We start from the raw sequence: 13,262 nt of genomic DNA on the forward strand, positions 1-13,262 counted from the left end.
AACCTATGTAGTTTTCACAACTACCTTTAGGAAACACAATAGTCTTTTTTTTCTTTAATAGATCAATGAATTAAATGCACAGTGTAGTTAATCAAGTCAAGAAAATGTAGTGCCCTGTCCCATTTTTTTGACTCATTAATCATTGCAATAAGATCAAAGTCTTTGATTTTCCTATAAATGTGATGCTTCTGCTCTTGGTTTGATTTAGAAGATCTCCGGTGTCTTTCCTGCTTCTAAAATTACACAATATTGGAGATGACAGAGAGATAATCCTCATTACCTGTCAACAGTGCAATTATGTGTAATTTTTATATCACAATTATATATTTTTAACATAAAGAAATTAATAGATTGCATACAAAATTAGGGGATTTTGTTCTCATTTAATGTTTGTGTGAGGTTAACAAGAATGATCTCGTTATTCTGGATGTATTGATTGCTTCTCAAATGGCCTGTTCCTGTAATTAGAGCCTGCAGTAATCAAACACATTCTGAATATTTCCTTGAATAACCTTCTGGGATTTATTTTTCAGTTGCCCCTCTTTGGATATAGTATTGCTTCATAGCATTAGAGTTTTCCAAAAACATATTTCAGTATAGTGTTGTCCTCAAGGACAACACCCTTTTATATTGTTCATTCAGTCTTTTACAACCTCTCTAATTGGAGAGTGCATAAACAAAACAGCGCCAATATATATTGTAATTAGTTACAAATTTTAAAACTATTATTACAAAATTTCCTCTTCTTTCAAATAAAATAGTTTTAACTATTTTTAATAGTTACAACTTATTAAATGAAATCTGCAGCTAATGGACCTAGGTACAATGCTATATGCAAATATCAAAAATAATGTTGTAAGGCTAGATACACGACTCAGCTACTAAAGTGCTTATAAGCAGGAGGACATGAATTAAATTTGGAAAAACTCAAACAACGGGCTGGAAAGATGGCTCAGGAGTTAAGAGAATTTGCTGCTGTTGCAGAGATTCTGCAACTCACAGCTCACAACCATTGGTAACTTCCCTTTCATGAGTATCTGACACCCTCCTCTGAACTCCATGACCACCAGGCACGCATGTGGTTATCATACATACATGCACCCATGCAATGCTCATATACATAAATAAAAATAAATTTAAAGAATAAATCAAAAGTAAAACAAACAAACAAGCAAACAAACCAACCAACCAAATGGTCACAGTGAGCTGGGAAATAGAGATACATGGATCCCCAGTGTTCCATGACTAGCAAGCATAGTCAGGCTTGGCAAGTTGCTGTCCAGTGTGAGATCCCATCTTCAAAAACATGGACTGCAGGGGCTGGAGAGATGGCTAAGCAGTGAAGAGCACTGACTACTTTTGCAGATGACCTGGGTTCAATTCCCAGCCCCCACATAGCAGCTTCAAACTAAACTCCCGCTCCAGGGGAATCCAAAGCCTTCTTTTGACCTCTGCGCCATTGCATGACAGGGGTGCACTCACATACGTGCAGGCAATACACTCATACACGTAAAATAAAAATAATAAATAAAATAAAAATACGGGCTGCATTCAATGCATTAGAGAAAAGATATAGAAGTTGCAATATGGTCTCCACACACATATGCCACACATGCACTTGCATCCAAATAAACACACACAGAGACAGAGACAGAGACAGAGACAGAGAGGAGAGAGAGAGAGAAATAATGCTATGTGTATTAGCCAATATATAAATTTTTTTGGAAGCCTTGTATATAAATCATTTCATTAATTATCAAAATACTTGTAAAATCTTAAGTGTGTTCTTTCCTTTTGCACAACACACATGGGGGTAATCTTCAATGCATATATAAAGTCGCATTTCTGCTTCATAGTTTTATGTATTAACTAGAAACAAAGCCTTAACAATAGTTGCTATGCAAAAAAAATGATAGAATATAAGATGCAAGAAGTTCACATATATACAGGCCACATAGTATACAAACTACACTAATCCAGATTTAAGAATTCACTAAACTCAATAGTGAAAAAATGAGAAAACAAATAAACAAAAAACCTTGGAAAAGCATGCTATCATAGAGGGTATATATAAAGATGGCACACTAGTCTACGAAAATATATTCAAAAATCATTGGCACATATCCAATTTAAATTAAATATACAGTGAAATATCACATGTATTTGATACCTCATTGATGAATATAGACAATATCAATCACTGACCAGTTGTGATGTCAACTGGACCTCCAGAAGGCAAACTTCCAGGCACAACTGTGAGAACAATCTACATTAAGGTTAGCCTCTGACAGTTACTAAGAGTGATTGTCTTGACTACATTAATTTATGTGGGAAGAAGACCCATCTTAATTGTGGCTAGGGCCATTCCCTGAGCATGGGATACTAGTTGTGTTCAGTGAAGAGAGCAAGCTGAGCACTAGGAGGCATCCATTCATTTAGGACTCTCTGCCCTTTACAGTGGATGGCATATGACTGGCTGCTACAAGATCCTGCCACAGGACTTCCTTGCCATAATAGGCTGTGACCAGGACTTGTGGGTCAATAAATCTTTTCTCTCTTAAGTTGTCTTGTCTTGGTGTTTTGCTACACCATCAGGAAACTGAGCTAAGACCTCTCGGTTACTCTTAAATATTTGAATATTTAAATTAGAAAAATGAAAATCTATGTTCACACAATACTTGGAAACCAACACTCTTTGTTATTGTCTAAATCTGAAAACAAAGTAGCCTTCAATCAATGAATGGTTAATTAGTTCTTTTAGTGTATGGTGTGGTAGTGGTATAAAGATGTTTCTTGGTGGTGATGCAAAAATCTCCATTTCTTGATGCCACAGAGGTTACTGAAATCCTTATAAAGAATAAAGAATTAAAACATTTTAAAAATGGGAAAATCAAAATAATGTCTGGATAATGGGAAATAATATTTTACAAATGTTAGTTTTCTGCCCTTGACAAGGTACTGTGGTATGTCAGGTACTACCAAGGCAGGAACCTGGGTCAAAGGTGGAGGAGCTGATATTGTTTCTAATTTATTATGAGACTATGGTTATTTTTATTATTTATTTATTTGTTTGTTTATTTATTTATTTACTGACATGGAGTCTCTCTGCAGCCCCAGCTGGCCTAGAACTTACTTTGTATACCAGGGTGGTCTCCATCTCACAGAGATCTGTCTACCTTTGCAAAACTACCATTATCATTACTATTTTTATAATAAAATTTTTATTATTAAGACAAGTTAGGAGAAATACTATCTGATACTGCTGATTTTTTTATTTTTAATTGAATTTTTGTGAATTTCACACAATATATTTTGATCAAATTTAGATCTTCTCCCATATCTGCAACCCCCATTGAGAACCCACCAATTTTAAGGTCTGTAGGCTTCAGTGGATGAAGTCACATAGAAGAAAAGAGCATTTGGACACACTGAGATTATCATTAGAATATTGTTTACTTTTAATGTTTGTATTGTACATTAAAACTAAAAATATCAGTTGATTTCTTAGAATGACAGGCTTTAAAATAGACAAGACCTCAGCAAGATTATCTCTACTTTTTATTATTTTTATAAAGAAAAATGTACTAAAATAATTTCTTAAGTAACATTGGTCAATTAAAATTAACGAAGATGGTAAGTAAAAAATTGTCATTAGAGATGAACCGAAAAGAAATTATATTTAGACTGGAAAAAAAACTAGTTTTTGTTTTTATTTATAATTTACTTGCTTTATGACAATAAGGTATATTACAGATGTTATCATATAAGTTCATTCATCTTAGACAAAGAGGTATACATTGTAAATGAAGATGCAATTTAAAGGAGACTGATCATTTGGCTTCACTTACAGGGAAACTTAAAATGTTCCTCATAAAACTGGAATGTATTTTTTCTTAGCTAATTTCATGGGCTAGATTTCTGAAATGGAGAGAACCAGATAGACAGAAATACATTCAGTTTTGTAAAATTCTCCTATTTTCTTGAGACTGTTGATTTCCATGGAAAATGCATTGGGTTGAATAGCACTTTTGTGAAAAATCTATTATACATTTTTTTCCCAGACAGAATAATTACCTAACGAGAGGAACAGCATGTTACAGAAAACTCACTATTATCTTTCCCTGAAATGAAACAGAACTTTTCAAAAGAGAGAGGAATTATATCCACAAAGCACACCAAGCAATCTGCTTGGGGACAAAGGAGTTTTAATGAAAGAGACACCGTGATGGTTGTTCCTTTATTGTGTGAACTCATGATTGCTGTTAGGATAAAAGTGCAAAGCATTATTAAAATTTTGACATAATTATTTCAACTTATTATTTACTTTCATATCAAAGGCTATATCTGACTTTGATGATGATGATGATGATGATGTGTGTGTGTGTGTGTGTGTGTGTGCTGTAAGGATCACAAATGGGAGAGAAAAAAAGACTTTTCCTCACAATATGAGGGCAGATAAAGCCATCCAAGTGATTTCAAAATAGTAGATTTAATTAGGCTTCTCAATCTAAAACAAAAAAGAATGTACAAAGATTAAAATATGATTTATTCTTGCAATAAAATCATTGCTGCATCCTTCAAGTATATTATTGGGAGATTTTTTTTCTCATCCAACATTTATTGTTTTCTGAGCAATTCCCTGGACTTAATATCAAAACAAAAGAGTGAAACAGTCTAGGTGTGGAGAGGCACATGTGCACATCCTGCCATAAAGAGTGGAAGCAGGGAGACTAGGAGTAGAAAGCCCTCCTCAGTTACTTGAGAGCAAGCTGTAAGCCAGCCATGCTTATTTCATACCCTCTGTCAACAACAGGAACATCAAACAAGCTTAAAAAATTCCCCCGAAGCAAACAAATAAAAAAACCCAAATTAACTGTAACAGTTAAATGAATAAACCTTCTTTTAAAAAGTCTACTTAAGTAAGACTACACAAATCCAGCATTAAGACATTTTCAGAAGCTGAATTGTAACTGTCTCTGGAACATTTAGTGATATATGTTCATACTTTCTATGCAAGCAACTTTCGTTGGAGACAAACATCATGCATAATTAATTATGATCTAGAAGAAAAATGCTAGATTCAGAGTGGGTATTTCAATTTCCTTTTCTTGAAACAGTGCTGTTAGAAATTGAAGTTCATATTTTGCATATACTAGTACCACTGAGATACATCTTCAGCCTTAGTGGTGAAGCTAAAAAAAGAAAAACAAACAAAAAAAACAACACAGAGACACACAGAAAAAAAAGCCATTTAGCTTAATGAAGTCCCACTTCTTGATTTTTGACATTGTTTTCTGAGCAATTGTTGTCTGGTTTAGAAAACCCTTTCCTACACCTATATCTTGTAGGTTCTTGCCAATGTTTTCTTACAACAGTTTCAGAGTTTCAGGCTTCACATTGAGGTCTTTGATCCATTTGGAATTGACTTTTGTGAAAGATATGAGTTTAGTTTCATTCTTCTACAGGTGGCGATCCAGTTTTGCCATACCATTTGCTGAACATGCTGTCTTTCCTCCAGTGAATATTCTTGGCCTCTTTGTCAAATATCAGGTGGCTGAAATTGCATGTATTCATATTTGGGCCTTTAATTTTGGTCCATTGATCTATGGGTCTATTTTTGAGCCAGCACAATATTGTTTTATAACTCTGTAATATAGTTTAAAATCTGGTATAGTAATCCCTCCAGCATTGCTGTTAGTGCTCAGGGTAGATTTGGTTATCTGAGGTCTTTCTGCATCCATATGAATATTAGAATGGCTTTTTCCACTTCTGTGAAAAATGTCATGGGGACTTTTATTGGCATGCATTGAATCTATAAATGGCTTTTGTAGGATGGTTATTTATCAAAATATTAATTCTTCCAATCCATGAGCATGGAAGGTCCTTCCATCTTCTGATGTCTTCCTCAACCTCTTTCTTTGAAGATTTAAAATTTTCAATGTAGAGGTCTTTAATATCTAAGGTCAGGTTTATTGCAAGATATTTTATTTTTTGCAGCTATTGTGAAGGGGAGTGTGTCCATGTACTCTTTCTCTGATTGATTGTTGTTGGTATATAGAAAGATTACAGACTTTTATAGATTAATTTTATAACCTGCCACTTTAATGAACATGTTAACAATTTCTAGGAATTTCTGGCATCTTTTAGATATAATATACCATCTGCAAAAAGGAATACTTTGATCTCTTCTTTTCCAATTATTACTCCTTTAATTTCCCTTTCTTGTCTTATTGCTCTTGCAAGAGTTTCAAGCACTATGTTAAAGAGGAGTGGAAGCTTCTGTATTAAAAAAACCACCAAGGAAGTGAAGAGAAAACCCACAGAATAGGAGAACATCTTCACTAGCAATACATGTGACAGAGGTTTAACATCCAGAATATATAACAAACTCAAAAAAGAAAGAATCAAGAAACGAAGTAACCCAATTAAAAGATGGGCTAAGGAGATGAACAAAAATGTCTCAAAAGAAGAAATAAAGATGGCTAAGACACATCTTAAAAGGTGTTCAACATCACAATTAGGGAAACACAAATTAAAACCACTTAATGATTTCGTCTTATCCTAGTCAGACTGGCTAAGATCAAGAGAACAAATGATACCAAAGTTGGAGAGGATGTGAGAAGAGGGAAATGCTCATCCACTGCTGATGGGACTGCAAACGTGTACAACCCCCATGGAAAGCAGTGTGGAGAACTCTTAAAAAACTACAAATGAACCTACCATTTGATCCAGTTATACTGCTCCTTGGCATATACCCAAAGAACTCATCCTATTGCAGAGACACTTGTACATCCAAGTTTCTTGCTGCTCTTTTCACAATAGCTAAGAGATAGACGTAACCTAAGTGTCCCTCAACTGATGAGTGGATAATGAAAATGTGATTCATTTATATTATGGAATTTTACTCAGCAGTAAAGAAGGATGAAATCATGAAATTTTTAGGTAAATATACTAAGTGAAGTAACAGAGACTCAGAAAAAGAAAAAAAAAAAAAGAAAACAACCAAAAAAACAAAAACAAAAACAAAAGTAAAAAACCAAACAATGCATGTTCTCCCTCGCATATGGATTCTAGCACCAAATCCTGATAAGTAAGTCTGTATCCAGACATAAATACAGGAACCAGGATAATGAAAAGGAACCAGGGAGGTAAAGGAAAAGAAATAATGTGAAAGAAATGTATAATACAAAACAGGCCTTAGTAACGGAGATATGGATAAAAATAGGGTTATTTTAAGGGGAGGTAGGATGGAAGGTTATGCAAGGAAACTAGAGGATAAAGGGAAAGAAGGAGCTCAAGAGAGGTGGGACCACAGGAGAAGGGTATTATTAAGAGAGAAATGGGAAAAATGGGGATACCTTAAGTGGGCAAACCATGGTGGAAAGTTAGACAGTGTGATAAATAAATAATGCCTAGCTAGTTTAAAAAAAACAGAGGAAATCATATTAGTCCAACAACCTACTGAGAAATTATACATACAACTAGGTCAAGGAATATAATATCTAAGCAAGGTTTATCTGAGAACATTTGATCTTTGCTCAAGCTTTATGCACATGGCACATGGTAATTAAAAGTACCAGGCTGGTGGAACTAACCTTACTGGATGTTGGATAGCCATATTTTGAGGCCTATACTAATTTGGTCAGAGGGACATAAAGGACAGGTTTTGCTCCTTGACCTCCTAGGTCAACAAAGTTCCAGGAGACTATGAGCATTGCTCAAAACATCCTGTTCCAGAGACTATGAGCATCTCTCAAAATGTCCTGTAAGTGCAGTGAGTGGTCTGTCCTCTTGAAAAAGGAGGCCATGGCGAACCTCAAATGTTCTTGAACCAGTGTCTAGTCTACAAAGTGGAGGGTCAACAGAGGAAACATTTCCCATGCTTCCAAGTGAAGCAGCCACAGTCGAGAAGGGCCTTTGATTTATCTTCACATAGATGGAACTGGTAAAAGAAAGGAGCCAGGGACTCCACCAAGCCCATGTGACCCCTAAGGAACAGATCCTCAAATGGCCTTAAGAATAAAAGTGAATTGGTTTATCTGGGCAAACTCTATGGACTTAAACACCCAAAATGGAAGTATAACCAAAGATTAAAGGGGTCAATATAATTTTTCAAGAGTCCATTTGTATAGATAAAGGCTACATAACAAGAAACAATGTCAGACAGGAGATACCTTCCTTTGAGTTGTTGGCCAGGGTGGCCCAGACAGTACCTCAGACTAGAACTGGGAAAATGAACAACAGACCCCAATCTTGTCTAAAGGACTATTGACAACTGATTGCTGCTAGATGAGGAAACATTGATCTTCCTAAAACAAGGAACTCTACATAGGCTGACTAGATTCAGCAAATGAACAAACACTGGGGAATGGCTTGGGGTGCCAGCAACACAGTGGAGAGTAGCAGGGATGTCAGAGTATATGGACTCCAATGAGCACATGGGGGGTATGGAACAGTGCCATTTGGGAAGTGGGTATATAGATGTATAGGATTGTTTGGGATGTTCTGAATGATATACACACAAAATATCAACAAATAAAAAAATAAGCTATATTTGATGAAGAAGCATAAAAATTTACTCCATGTTAATTAGTAGAGTTGATAATCATTGCTATTGAAATCTACCTGATGACTTTATACCCATATTCAGATGCCAAGGATCAGAGTGTAACCAACTGTGATTAGTAATAATCAGATATATATATATAGAGAGAGACACAAGTGCAACAATCTAAATGAGTCTTTCTGTAGGAAACAGTGTATTATAAATGAAATGGAGATCTTCTTTAAAGGTTAAAGCCTTATTCAATTTTATGTCTTATATAATATTGAATTCAGTATAGGGTTTATACTGAGTTCCATATTATATAACTGTATTAAGTCAACTGTGATTTGCTCTGGAAATTGTTATTGAATGTGTTAAAGCTGTAATGAAATTCTTCTTCTAATCATGTGGTTATTAAATAAATAATTTTTTAAAGGCCATTTAAAGATGGAGGAGGACAGTATATCTGCTTCACATTTTCAACCAGATCAAACAGGCCTGTCTAAACATGAGTTCCCAAAGTAAAGGAGGTTGTGACCAAGTGAACAGACATATATGTAAGTGCTTAAATCCTTAAGATGACACCATCCTTGACGTTCCTGCTTTATTCTACTGACCGATGGGAAAAAAAAATAAAGCTTGGAGATATGTTTTGTAAAGTTTTACTGAGAAGTGTAACAAAGTTGCATGAAAAAGTCAAAGAGTGCAGCAAGACTGCTTAATACTGGCACGTAAGGCAACTGAATCTACTTGGTTTTGGAGTACATCACATCTTTACCTTTCTTGTATTTCAGGACATATCTTAAATCCCTGCTCCTGGGGTCAGTGGTGAACTTCTTATACACTCTTTGGTTTCCTCAACAAGTCTCCTAAGTCATAGCTAATTTTTGTCCCCATAAGGACAGGAATTGAAAACTTGATTCATGTCTATATAATAAAGCTGGGAATGTATACTATTTCCAACAAATATTGCATGTTTTATCTTATCTATTGTTTTATTTTATGAGTATGACTGTATTGCCTGCATGTGTATAAGTGTACCCATATTGTGCATAGCTGTGGAGGTTAAAAGAAGGCATCAAAACCTCTGGAACTGGAATTAATTTGGTTAGTTACCATGTGGGTGCTGGGAATCAAACCTGGGTCCTCTGAAAGAGGTGCCACTGCTCTTAACTGCTGAGCCATTTCTCCACTTACAAATATTGAATTTTAATATGTCAATCATTAGTTAAGTAAAATATGCCTGCCACTTTTAATTCTCCTTTTAGCTTTGGGCCTACACATCTCATTGCTTTTTCTATATTTCTACTCAAATGTCAAGGATTTCAAATTTATAATTGAAATTTTAAATCCAAATTAGTTATACCCAAAGTTCCTATAAAAACGTAAATGGCAAATGGCAAATCCAGTTTTTTTTTCAGTGCCTACAACTGTAAAGCTGTATCTAAATTCATTCTTTCTTTTGCACCTGGTATTTATGGCCAATGTAAGTGAATCAGTAACCACTCTGGAAGACAATCAAATAATTACTCATAAACATAAATATGTTCATAGCAGCTTTTTTGACACTAGTTCCCAACTGAAACAACTCAAAACATTCTATCCCCTAGTTGGAAACAATTTCTCCATTAATAGGAAAATGGATTAAACAAAGCTTGGGTTTCATACAACAGAACACTACCCAGAAATGAAAAACAACAAAATATTGTTATATTAACCTCAAAATTATTAGGCTGAGCCAAAGAAGCCAGGATAGAACAGAGTACATATGATACCATTTAGGTGAATTTGTAGAAATATGTGACTAATCTATTTGGGGAAATCGGAATATTGGCTGCCTGTGGCATTGCTGACTGCCTGAAAAGGGGCATGATAAATATGTAGTAATGATGGAAAACGTATATATTAATACATTTGTGTATTATCCAGATATATGAAATTGCCTAAATTCATTGGGTTCCATGATAACAGTTTGTTAATTTCACTGTATATATCTTAAAATAATAAATAACAAAATACTGCATATACATATATTTAAGGTATTCTGAAAACTACAATAAAATATCTACAATAAATGTAATGAACTGAACAATCACAATATTTTATGGCTATGTTTCTCCAAAGTAAACAGTATCTTAAAGTATTTGTTTATATTTCCTTTACTTTCCTTTTTAAACTTAACACACACATATATATGAATACATATATCTCACATAGAATCAATACCTAAGTAATGTATCATAATCATTTGCATATATTAAGGAAACTAAACTTATTCCATTGCAGGTATGATTATTTAATGTTACTTATATTTGTTTTTAATAAGACATATTCAAAACCAATATAATTAAATTATTTCATCTTTTCCTTTACAATTTTCATTAGAAGTCTCTCATTTTTAAAAATTCCAACTGTACCCTGCATATATGTATATAGATGAAATATTTCTATTTTGTATTAGGCTTGACATTGTGTGTTTAAGTCCTTGGAGTGCAGGAACTTGAGTTTTAGAACTGGGGTATGTTAAGGGTCTTATTCACTTATTTCCATGTGGACCCCGGGCTGCACTTCAGCAGTGGGTGAACACGATTTCCTTTCGAAGAGATACTCAGTGCTCTGTCTTGTATGAAGCTTCCAGTGAAGTCTGGAAGTGTTTCTTGGTTGGGATTGTGTTCTACTTCTGTATTGGAAGAGTCTTTAATGACTTTTCTACTCATCTAATTTCTAGAATTCCACAGTAAACATCTAACTGACTGGAGATCCTGGCTCTTCCCTGCTCTGCTCATTATCCCTGTTGACAGGGATAACGTACCTCATCTTCAACTTCCATTTTACAACCATCTTGTCAAGTCCCTCCGATAGCAATTTTGTGATGAATTTCCTTGACTGTACAGATCAAATTAGTGGAAGTAATTTCTTGTCCATTATAGATTTCATTATCTATGATAGGTTTTTTAGTTATATCAAAATTATATTTCTAAGTCTGAAGATATGATTCATCAATTAAAGCACCCACAAGTAAGAGGAGAAGATTTGGGTCCCCACCATCCCTGTAACTGTCAGTAGGGCGTGGCTGCCCTCCTGTAAGCTCATCCCTAGAAGGCAGAGACAGAGAATCCCTTGAGCATACTGGCTTGAAAGACTAGCCTTCTAGGAGATCTTGGTCTAAGTGTAAGTCTCTCTATCAAAATAATTAAGCAGGAAGATCAACATCAACCTCAGGCACTGACACATATGTGCATGGACACAAATATGAGCCTATATGCATATGGATACATATATACATGCACGCACATGTGGCAATAAAATAAAAGGCAAGACTTTTGCTAAAAGAGATGGCTTAGTGATTAAAAGCAACCATTGCTCTTCTAGAGGACTGTTTGTTCCCAGAAGTATCACCAGTTCTAGGGTATCAGAGACTTCTGGCCTCCACGGACACCTGAACTCATGCTTTCATACCTCCATGCATACCTACAAATAAAAAATATATTAAATGACTGTTTTCATCTCCATAACTATGTTGCCCTTCTTTTTACTTCAACTGTAAATCATGTTTTAGGGGTTTCCCTCTTTTGAGACAAGGTCTTGTTCTGTATTTGATGTTGGATCTTCTATGTTGACCACCATATCTGGCCAAATGACATCCTTTTATAGTAGCTTTTCTACTATTTACTTGCTCAATAATTAACTTAGAAGAGATATCTGTTGGATATCATTATCATTAATTTAGATATTTATTGCTCTCTAAATAATCAAAAGCAACATCTGAGAAGAAGAGATGCTTGCATCTTTTTTAAGAAATGGTTTTGTTCTTTGTCTTATCTCACAGATCTAGGCAAGAATTCTAGGTAAGTCTTCAATAGAATTCCTGACCTTAAGTATATTTTACTCATGAATTTTGGGACTTCTAACTTGTTACCATTGATTTTACTAGGGATTAACTTTCATTAAGTTTATTTACTGTCTGTCCTAGTTTGTTTCTCCATTGCTGTGACAAAACACTCTGACCGATACCAACTTGGGGATGAAAGGGCTTATTGGGCTTACATCTCCTGGGTCACAGTTCATTAGGGAGGCCAAGGTAGGAACTCAGGCCAGGAACCTGGAGGCAGGAGCTGGAGCACAGGCCATGGAGGAACTCTGGTTATTGGCTAGCTCGCCTGAACCCTGCTCAGCCTGCTTTCTTATGCAACACAGGCCCATCTGCCCAGAGGTGGTACCACCCTCAGTGGGCTTGGCCGTCCCACATAACACAACAATCAAGAGATGCCCCATAGACATGGCCACAGGTCAGTTCAATGGAGCCAATTCCCCAGTTGAGGCTCCCTCAAGCCAGGTGTGTCAAGTTGACACTAAAGCTATCCAGCACACTGTCCATGAAATTTTCAGTTGCTAAGACAATTTATTAACAATGACTTGAGTTTTCTTTTTTTTCAAGTGCCTCTCATTGTGTTCATTTCATTTGTTAAAATGGCAAATATTGACAGAATTTCCAAGTTCCTGAGAGCATTGGGTTATTCTTTTCTGGCACAATCCAAGATTGAGTGTTGATTCTACTTAATTCTGATATTAATCGTTGATTAGCCTCTTAGAAGATTTGTTTTCACTATTAATTTCCTCATTCAAAAATAGGTTTATATAAGAGAAAAACCATTTCTTGGAAAGTTGATGAGAATTATGAGCATAATATTTTCACATTCAGAATAATTTCTGATAT

This window comes from Nannospalax galili, unplaced genomic scaffold, assembly GCF_000622305.1.
Source record: "Nannospalax galili isolate Female #2095 unplaced genomic scaffold, S.galili_v1.0 scaffold402, whole genome shotgun sequence".
NCBI classification, from domain to species: Eukaryota; Metazoa; Chordata; class Mammalia; order Rodentia; family Spalacidae; genus Nannospalax; species Nannospalax galili.